This window comes from Phaseolus vulgaris, chromosome 6, assembly GCF_051622355.1.
Source record: "Phaseolus vulgaris cultivar YP4 chromosome 6, ASM5162235v1, whole genome shotgun sequence".
NCBI classification, from domain to species: Eukaryota; Viridiplantae; Streptophyta; class Magnoliopsida; order Fabales; family Fabaceae; genus Phaseolus; species Phaseolus vulgaris.
The window spans coordinates 15,941,373-15,954,794 of record NC_143503.1 but is presented as its reverse complement, the minus strand read 5'-3'; positions in this window follow the sequence as shown (position 1 = coordinate 15,954,794).

Here is a 13,422-nt window from a genome sequence, read left to right as displayed (position 1 = left end):
TACCTTTGACAAACCACACCAAGAATGTTGATCTTGAACACCTCAAGAACACACAACACTCCTTGGCAACACAACTACAGAAATACAGTAATCAAGGAAGAAGGGAATAGAATACACCTGGGTATTACAAAGCTTAAAGTTCAGAATTACAACCCAATCCTATTCCACACACTTAAGAATGATCCAAAGCTCTTTCAAATCTTGGAAAAACTGTTTTGATAAACTCTTTCTGTTACTCCAAGATTAAGAGCGTAAAACCACCTTTATATAGACTAACCAAGTGGTCAAAAGCATTTAATAAAGGAGTCAAGTTAGTTAGGATCATTTAAAACATATTAAAACCGCTTAACAAAATTTTGTTAAGGTTTGCAGGAAAACAATCGGTTGTTTTGTCTAAACAATCGATTGTTTTGGTTTGACAGCAAAGTCAACCAAGTTTTTCAAAAACTGTAAGGTAAAACAACCTGTTGTTTTGAAAAACAACCTGTTGAATTTTTTACAGCTTTTTAGAAAACACATCTTTTCAAAAGGTTAAAGATTCAAATGAACTTTGATCATCTTAAGGAGTGAATTAACAAGTTTCAAACAACTAGACAACACACACACACCCAGCAACAAGGTCTTCAAGCTTTCCTCTTGGATTTGGAGACATCAAAACATCTTGTTCAACAATCTCCCCCTATTTGATGAAGACAAATCCCTGGTTTGTTTGTGTTGTTGTTTTTTTGAACTTGAAAGGTCCTGCAAAATAGAATTTGTGCATATACAAAGCTAGTATACCAGCAGGATACCAAGGCACACAAAACCAGTTTTCTGCATAAGCTTTTAAGTAGAAAAACCAGTCAAATAACCATAAAAACCAGTGCCAAAATGAGACTTGTGTGCAACAGAACTATGGTGAATAAGAGCATGGTAGCAGCAGAATTTAAACCATGATAAAACCAGATAACCCCATAGTGTAGCACCAGCAACATAACACATAAAACCACACCATTCTCCCCCTATTTATCTTCTCAAATAGAATGAAAGAAGGGATACAAACAGCAGAATTTCCAGCATTAAAAACCATCATATAGCAGCAACATGATAAACCAGAAAACCTGTGTGTTGTAGCAGCACCATTGCAACAACAAATCTTTGATACCATATCAGAATTGTAGCAAAATCTATGGTGTATCAGAGTTATGACAGCAGCAAAATCAAAGTACCATAGACCCCATAAATTTCAGCAAGGAGACCACAATTTCTTCCCCTATCTTTTCTTCATCCAGCAGCACCCAACAATAGAGTACTTCAAAAAGTTCATCTTCAAGTTGGTCAAATGATTGCTCAAGAGTTGGATTTGGTAGACACATTCTCTCTTCTGTTAAGAGCAAACCTTCCAGATAATCCAAAGATACATTCACAAATATTCATCAACCCCATGACCACCAATGTGGTTGCCATTCATAAAAAGCTTTGAATTTCAAGGAAAACAAAGAATATATCTCTTTATGATCTAATTTAGAGGCACAAAGAATGCATATTTGACTCATAATGAGTTAAGAAAGAAAATAAACATTTGTAATCATGCATAAGAAATCATAACAACTTTATTCAAATGTTCCAGAGGTAAAACAATCGGTTGTTTCGTGAAAACAATCGGTTGTGTTTCTGAGACAACAATAAAATGTTATTTTTCAAAGCAAATCATCTTTCAAAGTGATGGAAAATGATGGGAAATGCATAATGAAATACATTAATACCTTTGCATTACCTCAACATGTTTAGAAGTTCATTTGGTCTTATGAAGCCAAAAGCATAGGATGAACATATACAACTTACTTTACATAGGTCATGAATTTTGACTTGTCAAGAATTTGAGTAAGGTGTATACTCTTGAACCATAAGCATCACTTTGATTATTCTTCATCATAGCACCTGTACTTGAAAGGTCCTGTAACACAAAATTGATGCATATACAAAGCAAGTATAGAAGCAAGATAACAAGACACACACAAACCAGTTTTCTGCATATACAACATTAGCAGAAAAACCAGAAAAAATTAAAGTAATCAAGTGCTTTCAAGTGCAGAGAAGCAACAACATAATGCACATATTTAGAGCTAACTATACAACCAAATCAAGCATAAACTTCTCCCCCTATTTGATCTACAAATAGACAATGAGAAGGGTTGTACAAAGCAGAAATCAGAATGATAATATAGTAGTCCATCAGTACAAACAATTTTGACATTTCAAGAATAGAACATGTCATAGAGCTTTCAAGAAAACAAGTGGATATAACTTTTATTATCAAATTCTGAGGCACACTCAATGTATATTTGTCCAAGAGCAAGATTTGAAAAAGAGGAATGGTTTAATCATGCATAAGCAAACTTGACAGCATTATACAAAGGTGCAAGAGGAAAAACAATCGATTGTTTCGTGAAACCAATCGGTTGTTTTTCTGTGACAGCAAAAAGAACATTTTTCATAACCAAAAAATATCTTTTTAATTGATGAAAATGCAGTATGCAATTTGTTCATACCTTTGCACAGAGAACCCCAATAGATTCACTCAAAAAGAAGACTTTGAGATGTTCATATGGTCACAAGGCACACTTACATAAATTGAGAAATGAAAACACACATACTCTCTTTGAAGTTTCTCTTTTGATCAACACTATGCATGTGTCAAGGATGTCTCTTGACATTCAAAGAACCTTGCAAGACATATACAATTGAAAGAACAGGCACAAAGACATACTTTGCTTTTGATGGTTTTCCCTTTAGCAGTCACTCTTCAAGTCCAAAAGTGATTCTTGGTTGCCAAGGATACCTACAAGAAAAGATTAAGAAGCAAGATTTGGTCCCCCTATGAATTTGGGTCCAATGATGTTAGTAGGAACCTTAGAAACCTTAGGAACCCATTTCAAAATACCTTTAGGAACAGAAAACCTTCTTACTCTGCAGAATCTAATAGTGTGGCCCATCTTCATGCAGTAATGACAAATTTCAACCGGTTGTTTCGATAAAACAACAGGTTGTTTTTCAAAGAAACTTGAAAAGGGTTTTAAAACAGATTTGTTCTTGCTGTTTGGATTAAACCCCAACCCAGCCTTGCCAAAAACACATTTTTGAGAAGCAAGAACAGTTTCAAGATTGGATTGCCCTTTGGAAAACTTGTCCATGGTTTTTAAAAGATAGTGAACCTTCTTTTGAAGAGATTCACAATTTTCACAAAAGCTAGAATCACACTTGCAAGAAGAGTTTTTGTAAATCATTTCCAAACTTTCAAAATCTGTTTTTGAATGGTTCAACTCTTCTTCCAAAGTCTTGACTCGATTTTCCAACCAGTTGTTTAAACATTTCAACCGATTGTTCAAAAGGGCCAACCTATTAGCTTCTTCATGAGTCTCATTGAAGGTTTCAAGAAGTTGGCTATAATTTTCAACATTAATGGAAGATCTTGAACTTGCACTGCTTATGTCACTTTCTTATCTTGTCATTTGACATAAATTTGCTTCTTCTTCATCACTTGAAGAGGAGCTTGATGAGTCATCATTATAAGCTCTTCTTGATTTTCCATTCTTCTCATGCTTCTTGAAGTTTTTCCTCTTTTTGTTGGGACATTCAGTTTTAATATGACCCTGTTCACCACATCCAAAACATGTATATTTGTTAGTGTTAAACTCAATAGGTTTCTTGTTATCATACATGTTCAATGAGTCACTTTTGTTGTTTCTCTTCTTTAGGGACCTGCTGAATTTCTTAAACAACAACCTAAATGTTTCCTCTTCACTCTTATCACTTGAGTATTGACAGTTTTTGTTCCCAACAGCTTGACTTGATCCAAATTCTTCTTTTGTCATAAGACAAACCTCTTTTCTGGATTCTGAAGAGAAAGATTCAACAAAAGATTCTTCTTTGTCCATCAAGGCACTCCTTGGATTCTTGTGATACTCTTCAAGGGTATTCCACATTTCTTTGGCAGAACTACATTCTGAAACCTTGAGCAATTCATTAGAATCAAGTGCATATACAATGATGTTCATAGCTACACAATCAAGATGTTCTCTTTCAGAAGAAACATTTTCAGATATAGGCATGAGATAGCTATTTGTAATAACATTCCAGATTTTTCTATCTATAGATTCAACAAAGAATTTCATTCTAACCTTCCATAATTGATAATTCAGTCCATAAAACAAAGGTGGCCTATTAATTGAGGCACCCTCCCCAAAAGGTAGTTTTTCAGCCATAGAAAAAAGATTTAGGATCGAAAACTTGAATAACTTTCAAGAACTTAGCTCTTGATGTCAATTGTTAGAATATATGGCCTTACACGAGAGGGGGGGTGAATTGTTAGAATATATGGCCTTACACGATAAGGAAGATGGAAGCACGGCTCCAAAGTTTGGAGTTAAACCGAGAAGTAATGCATCAAAACCGTGAGAGAAGAACTCCTCCTCCTAGTCGGCATTCTTCAAGGCACTCCCATGGTTATTATGAAGATAATCCAAGGCCAAGACATCATCACCATGAAGAGAGGCGCCAACATGTGGCTGGCCCTTGTTCTCCTAATGTAAAACTTCCTAGTTTTAGTGGTGAAAGTGATCCCAATGTATACTTAGGATGGGAGGCTAAGGTGGACCAAATTTTTGATGTAAATGGGGTTAGGGATGAGCATAGGGTTAAGTTAGCTTCTTTAGAATTTTTGGACTATGCCATGCAATGGTGGCATCAATACCTCATGGACATTGACCTACACAAGAGGCCGCCCGTGGTCTCTTGGAACGATTTGAAAGCATGTTTACGCGCTAGATTCGTACCCCCACACTTTAGGAAAGACCTTATGTTGAAACTCCAATGGTTTCATCAAGGCGCGCTAAGTGTGGATGATTACTTTAAACAACTAGACACGCTTTTAATTCGACTTAATATGGATGAGAGTGAGGAAGCTAAGATAGCTAGGTTTGTGAGTGGCCTTCGAAGGGACATTCAAGACGTGGTAGAGTTACAAGAATATTCTTCTTTGGAAAATGTGGTGCACCTTGCTAGCAATAAGACGTCCACCTTGCTAGCACCTTAAAATATCCCTTCTAAGGACTCTACTTTCAAACCTAGAGAGTCTAAGCCTTCCACTTCCAATTCTAGGCCTAAATCACCACCTAAATCGTCTAGTAAGAAATGTTTTAAATGCTTAAGCTATGGACATATTGCTTCTAATTGCCCTTCTAAACGAGCTATGTATATGCATGATGGGGTAGATAGTAGTGAGCATGAGTCCGAATCTTCTAGACATTCCTCACCTTCTAGATCCCCAAGTGAGAGTGAGAGTGAAAACCGACATGAGGGTGACCTATTAGTAATAAGACGCATGCTTGGTCAAGTTTTAAAACCTTTTGATGAAACTCAAAGAGAAAATATTTTTCATTCAAGGTGTCTTATTAATGATAGAGTATGCTCTTTGATTGTGGATGGGGGGAGTTGTGCGAATGTGGCAAGCACAAGAGTGGTAGACAAACTTGGATTGCCTACCATCTCTCATGCCAAGCCCTACAAGTTACAATGGTTGAGTGAGGTGGGTGAGATAGTTGTTAACAAGCAAGTCCTCATTACATTTTCTATTGGTAAATATAAAGATGAGGTCTTGTGTGATGTTGTCCCAATGGAAGCCACACATATTCTTTTAGGTAGGCCATGGCAATTTGATAGAAAAGTTTTTCATGATGGCTTTACCAACAAAATGTCTTTTCACTTCCATGGACACAAAGTCACTCTTAAGTCTCTCTCTCCAAAGGAAGTACATGAGGACCAAGTTAAAATGAGAGAAAAAAGAGAGAAAGAAAATGATATAAAAAATTCCAAGAGAAGCCTTCTCATGTCCACACAACAAGTTAAAAGGGTAATAGTTACTCAAAAGCCTATTTTTTTAGCTATTCCTAGGACTATTGACTGTGAGTCGGCTAAGGATAGTCCCACATGTTTGGAAAATTTGGTAAAGGACTATGAAGATGTGATTCAAGATCCTCCTAAAGGCTTACCACCTCTAAGAGGGATTGAACACCAAATAGACTTAATGCCCAGGGTTTCTTTACCACATCGTCTAGCATATAGGACCAATCCCAAAGAAAATCAAAAAGAAAATGAAAAGGAAATTGAAGTACATGATAAACCGAGGCTTAATACCTTCTCAACTCAATCACTTTTGTTGACTAGTGCTACGCCTACAAGGTCTTCTTCTTCTTTGTCATTTTCATTACCTAAGGTTCCTACTTCCACACCATATTGGATAAAGAATGTTAAGGATGATTTTTTCATATCTCCTATTTTACCAAATAATATCATTCCTAAACAATCTTTTCCAACATGGTCTGTGTATAGACCATCTTTTTCTGAACTCCCAACATTTCAAAGTGATAAGTCATGTTTGCCCATTTCTTCTTGTCTTCTCTTATATAATAGCAAACTGACTTTGTTTTATGCAGGAGTACTGAATTCGTGGACGAATTCTCTCCAACTCAAGGATTATGATGCATATCCACTAGGAGAGGATTTTATTAATGAAGGAAGAGGATTTTCACCTACACATTTGAAGTTCTTCCTTCTAGTCTTCTCACAAATTAAAAGAAGTCAAAGAGAAGATCAAGCCTAAAGATAAAGAAGTCTACAAACTCTTAAATAATAGGCTTCATATTAAATATCTCTCTTTATAGTTTCTTTTAAATTGTAAATAATATAGAATAATGTTTAGAAAGGTGCTTAGAGGGAAACATGAGACACTTCTTTTGTAAAAGCATCTTTAGGCTTTAGTTTAGCAAATTCTAGAAGCTTGGGGAGTGAGCTTAGTAAGGGGGGTGTGATCTTAGGAGTTTTTTGGGTAGCTTAGGGAATAAGCTATGTAAATGACCAGCCCTTACTCCTATAAAAGGAGGGCTTAGGTCCTTCACAATTCAGATTGGAATTTTATAGTAGAGAGACTATACTCAAATTTGGAGAGAAAATTGTGAGTTTTGAGTCTTCCTCTTCTTTGCCTTATCTTGTGAGCTATGGTGAGCTTCAAGTGGTGGCACTCCATCACTTATCTTGGTTCAAGGTTCCAAGTGGCGTGAATGGCTTCTTCCAATTCTCAAAATCCAGCAAGCATCTTCTTCTATAAGTGTTCTTCTTCCCTTTTCTTCAATTTTCCATTCGGTAGTTTTGATTCCTAGAGTTTACTTCTTTTTCTACCGTTTAATTTTGTGTTTCCAGCATTGTGTTCTTATTTCTGTTTTGGTTCAGTAGCTATCTTTTAAATTCTGTCCAGTTTTAATTCTTGTTCTTCTTTCCTTTTGTTTTGATTCAATTTGACAATACATGGACTTCCATATGAGTCTTGGTTGGTGCTTAGTTTGGTGAGTTCTTGAATTTAGAACATTGATCCAATTCTAAAGTAAAGTGCCTTTCAAATCCAGCTCAAGTTGTTCCTAAGAATGTCAAGAATCATGTGTTCTTGTAGTTACATTCACATCAAGAGGGATTTTCGCAAACTTTGAAGGTATAATGAAAATCAATGCTGAATTACAGAGAAAATAATCAAGGAAACAAATACCCAAAATTGTTTTAAGATGATATCAGAAAAATAATCGGTTGTTTTGTCAAAACAATCGGTTGTTTTTATCAGCAGTTTATAAAAACAACTTAAAAACAGAATTTAAAGAGTTAAGGGTAAGACATAAGCACGCAAGCAATTTATACTGGTTCACTCTAACACCAAGAGCTACATCCAGTCCCCAGAAACCACTGGGTATTCCACTATGCAATCAAAACCAGATTACAAACACCACACACCAAAGTAGTAACCTTGAACCCCTCAAGAAACACACTACCTTTGGCAAACCACACCAAGAATGTTGATCTTGAACACCTCAAGAACACACAACACTCCTTGGCAACACAACTACAGAAATACAGTAATCAAGGAAGAAGGGAATAGAATACACCTGGGTATTACAAAGCTTAAAGTTCAGAATTACAACCCAATCCTATTCCACACACTTAAGAATGATCCAAAGCTCTTTCAAATCTTGGAAAAACTGTTTTGATAAAATCTTTCTGTTACTCCAAGATTAGGAGCGTAAAACCACCTTTATATAGACCAACCAAGTGGTCAAAAGCATTTAATAAAGGAGCCAAGTTAGTTAGGATCATTTAAAACATATTAAAACCGCTTAACAGAATTTTGTTAAGGTTTGTAGGAAACAATCGGTTGTTTTGTCGAAACAACCGATTGTTTTGGTTTCACAGCAAAGTCAACCAAGTTTTTCAAAAACTGCTAAGGTAAAACAACCTGTTGTTTTGAAAAACAACCTGTTGTTTTGAAAAACAACCTGTTGAATTTTTGACAGCTTTTTAGAAAACACATCTTTTCAAAAGGTTAAAGATTCAAATGAACTTTGATCATCTTAAGGAGTGAATTAACAAGTTTCAAACAACTAGACAACACACACCCAACAACAAGGTCTTCAAGCTTTCCTCTTGGATTTGGAGACATCAAAGCATCTTGTTCAACAAATTGGTTTGGCCAAATCGCTCATTTTCCTTCTCCTTCCCTTTATCACCTCCTGCCTTGGCTCTTGCTTGATTTGTGTACTCTCTCAACTCCTCAAGTTGCATATACTTGGCAACTTGCTACTAGACCTCGTCAAAGGTAAAAGTCGACCTCTTGCAAAGACTATCAGCAAACGGTCCTAGTTCACTTTTCTTCCTTCCACTTAGCTCAGCAACTTCACCTTACCTTGGTCAACCTTCGATCCTTCACTTCAGTCAAACCCATTCTATCTTCGTAAGCTTTCAGTCAGGAGGACATCTGCAAAAGGTGCTCCAACGATCAAGTATTTAATGTTTGGTGCAATTAATATATGATAATGATGTACTTTTTCTCGAAACTTGTGATTATTTATATGATTATCATGGACCCATTATTAATGGCTAGATTAGCGTTTGGATCATGATTAAGAATACATTACCTAATGTTTATTTACTGTTTAGGCTTGTTAATTTTCTTCTCATCTTTAATATATTTTCAACATGTCGATCGGCACAAACTGGATACTGAAACCTCTGGTATTCGTCCGGTTTCCAACCGGTACACAAACTTTATTTAACTTTTCTGTTAAATTATATTATTCGAAACAAAATCCTGAAGTAAGTTCAAAATACTTGAAAAAAATTCTTATGCTATGACAAGTGAGTTTGCAATAAAAATGGTGAAGAAAAAAAGTAGGAATCGAGATGGAAGAGATGAAAAATAAAAAATTGTGCAATTTGTAAATAAAAGTACAAGAAAAAGAAAACGAATTCTATTGAAAAATAGATAAAATTATGTTCGAGAGAGTATTGATTAACATATTTTTAAAAGGAGTTACCAACATTTTTTGCCAATTTATATTTGACTATTTTTAATCGTAAACAGTCATCATATATTATTATTTTTTTGCATTTAATATTGCAAAATTTAAATTAAATTTCTATAATTACGCACATTTTATAATTGATTATATTATTTTCATTTTATTTCCTAATATGTTTTTTAATCAAAGAATTTATATTCTTTTTTGTCTATTTTTATTCTCTAAAAACCGTGTTTGTCTTTTATTGTTATGTCAAACTTCATTTTTCTCCCTATATTTTCTATTAATAAATTAGTCTTTCAATAATTTTTAGAAATATGTAAATGTCATCATTTTTAGGTAAAATCAATAACAATATTGTATTAGCTCAACATTATAAAAATAAAATAAAGTTATATATTTTTTACAAAATTTAAGGAATAAGTCACTAATTTAGAAAGTACAAAATTAAAATCAAGCTCAATCAAAATAATGAGAAAAAAAACATAAATTTTCCTATTTCATTTTCTTGTTTCATCTCTTTATTTTCGTCTCCTTCTAAAACATATTCAACTACAAGAATTATTAAAAAACATTATTTAAAAAATTAGCGACAAAAAAAAGTTACAATACCTTAAAACTCAATTAGGAATACCCTAATTATAAAATGTTACTTCTACTGGGCAAACATTAAAATGTTTCATGGGTAAACTTTATTCAATTGGGAATTGATTGCACAAAACAACTCAAGCAATTAATATCTCAACGGCAAATGCATGCACATTTAATAGTCTTCATAATACATAAGTTTTTTATATAAATTAAAATTATTTTATTTATAAATTAAAGGTAAAAAAATTAGAAAATTTTCTAATTAACTTATACACAAGTTAATTTTAATTTAAAAATATTTATTTTATTTATTTTCTCTCATATAAGTACTTATAATATATACAAGTATGATTGGTAGAGATCAAGTCTGTAGTCTCTCTCTCTATATATAAAGGATAACTTTAGTTTGAATTATTTTTGCGTCTTTAAATTAAACTAAAAAAATAAACCAATAAATTAACTTTAGTTGGATCATAAAATTAAATTTTATATTAGAATAAAAAATAAAAAAACTGCCTACAAGGTAAACCGGATATGAAAAGATAAAAAAAAAAAACAATATAAGTTAAAATCTAAATACTAAAACCCTAAGCTTTAAAGATTAATTAAATTTTTTTTTGTTTTAGTTCATTCGAATTCATCTCGTTATACAATTGAATTGGATCCAACCACACATAATATTATTTACAATCGTTTCGCCAAACAACACGAGATGTAGAATCTACATTTTTACAAAAGGTAAAAATATTTATTGCCTAATAGTAGGAGTTCATGAAAAATAACCACAATGTTACAAAACAAGAGTAACCAAGTGAAATATAGAAACTTGGTGAAGTTGAAGATATTTTTATTGCATTTATTTATACTTTTCATGTATTTGCTTATTTATGCTTAATAAATATTGTTATGATTAGTATATTTTTAGTTTTGACCTTTAATAGAGGAGAGAGGAGAGAGCGTGTTTGGTAGTTTCTGGTGGCACGTAACGTGCATGCTCCGGTGAAGGAGGGGAGTGATGGCGGATACCTCTTTTTTCTTCACAAACTTTCCTGAACATTTTATGGAGAGAGATCTTTGGAAGGTCTTTCAAAGGTGGGGAAGGGTTCTGGACGTGTTTGTTTCAAGAAAACTCAATGCAAGGAATCAGAAGTTTGGTTTTGTAAGGTTTCAGGGAGTGAATGATGTTCGTTCTCTGGAAAGAGAGTTGGATGCAATCTGGATTGGCACCTGGAAGCTGCAGGTGAACCTTTCCAAGTATCAGAGGAAGGATGGACCAAGGAAGTAGAGGAATGAAGGGTTTAGACTCAGGTGGAATCCAAAGTCGAGCACAACGCATCCTAGGGAAGTGGGGAGCATGAAGGGGAAGCAGACGGAACATTTTTCGTTTGCTCAAGTCGTTTCTGAGGGCGTAGCCAAGAACGAAACTAGTGAGAAGGTAAGCAGTTCTGTAGGGGACGAGTTAGTTTATCAGATTACAGTGGAGGTAGATCAGGAGTCGTGGCTAGAAGGAAGCTTTGTTGGATGTTTCAAGGAGATTCCTTGCCTGCAAACGATTAAGGAGAGCTTTGTGATGGGAGGTTTTAGCTTAGTCAAACTGAGATATCTTGGAGGAAGATTTGTTCTACTTTCATGTGATGAAGGAGGGAGTTTGCGAAAGATCTTAGCAGATAATAGATCTTGGTTCGATGAAGTCTTCTCGACAGTTACGCCTTGGGATGGTTCGTTCGTTCCGAAAGAACGTTGTGCATGGATACGATGCAGAGGGATCCCGTTACAGTTCTGGTGCAACCAGAGCTTTTCCAAAGTAGGGGTTGTGGTGGGGGAGGTGTTGGATATTGACGAAGCAACGGAGAAAAGAGAAACAGTGGAGTTTGCTCGCTTTAGAGTTAAAACAATGGTAAGCACCGCAGTCAACGTGGAGAAGGAGTTGTGCATCAATGGCTGTTCGTGCAAGGTGACCTTCGTGGAAGAGGTGAGTTTCCCGGAGATGTATCTTGGCAAATGGGATGGCGGTACTTATGAGGTTGATACTGAAGCAAGCTCCGATGAAGGAAGTCTAGGGGCTAGCTTATGCGATTCTGTGGGGTCGGAGGAGCGGGCGTCGCTGGGGAAGGAAGTGATGGAAGAGGCCCAAGCACAAGCCCACATGCAAGCCCACCAAAGGGTAGATTTGGGCCAACCATAGAGTTATGGCCAAGAGGATCCAAGAAGACGTTTTTTTATATGTTCAAATGCCATAAACTCTAGTGTAGACTAGACTTTAATTTCTTGTCAAAATTAGCATAGGAACTTTATTTGTAATTTTCTTAGAATTAATTTTGGCACCTAAAACACCAACCTAGGTAAACTTAGAGTTTCTAAAAAAACCTCTAAATTTACCAAGGCCGGTCTAGAAAGCCCATGGAGGGGGTGAGCATAAAAACTAGACACACCCCTCCCCATGTGCTCATTTGTGCACCCATGTGCCATGTGCACCCATGTGCTTCACATTTACATTTCATTTGGCTAGCATTAGGGTTGCATTATGGTCCTCCTTAGCCTATAAAAGGAGGAGCCTACACCTTGTATTTTCAAGTTTATTGTGAGTAAAGTTATGCTGCCATTTTGTGCCAAGCTTTGCTTCTCCTAGAATTCTAGGCTCTAAACTTCACATCCTTCACCATTCCTTGGGCTGGCCGAACCTCCCTATAATCATACCTTTCATGCACCTTCAAGATCAACACCACTCTTAGGAGGATCTTGCTCACACACCTTCATAGCTTCCGCACCACTTTTCTTACATGATTCAAGAAGACCTTCATGAAATGCCATCAGGAAGGATGGGGTTTGAAGACACCGTCCAGGGCAAGTTGGTTTCGGAGTGCCTTGGGAAGGAGCGCCAGCTGCACGAGGGAGTGGCTCAAGTTCAATTAAGAGGGTCATTGAATGTGCACGGTTCCCTTAGTCAGTCTAAGAAAGAGAAAGCGGAATCATTGATTGAGCACGACTCTTTTAGTTATGCTAAGAAAGAGAAAGTGGAATCATCTTTAAATGATGTGGCAGACATTTCCAAGGAGACCAAGTCAGCAGCTGAAAAGGCAAAGAGTGTTTCTGATGCAGGTGTGATTAAATGCAATAAGAATACTCCAATGGGGAGTGACTCCGAAAGGGTAGGAGTGCAGTTTCATGAAGATGGTGTGCAAGGAGTTTATGACCGTGGGCCTTCTTCACCCTTAAAGGTAAACTCACCTTGGAAGGGGTGCTTGGATAGCGGTGCATTGAGTGAGAGTGAAGAGGCGCGGGTTTTTCAAAGTGCACTTCCGAATTCTTTGAGAAATAGAGGGGAGTTGAATACGTGCTCCCAGGAAGGCGGTTACGAGGGTGTTGTAGATGGGTGTGATTCGATACAAACAAGTTTTGTGAGTAGGGTTGAAGATTCCTTAGGTATAAGACCTTCTTTGGATGAAGTGGAACA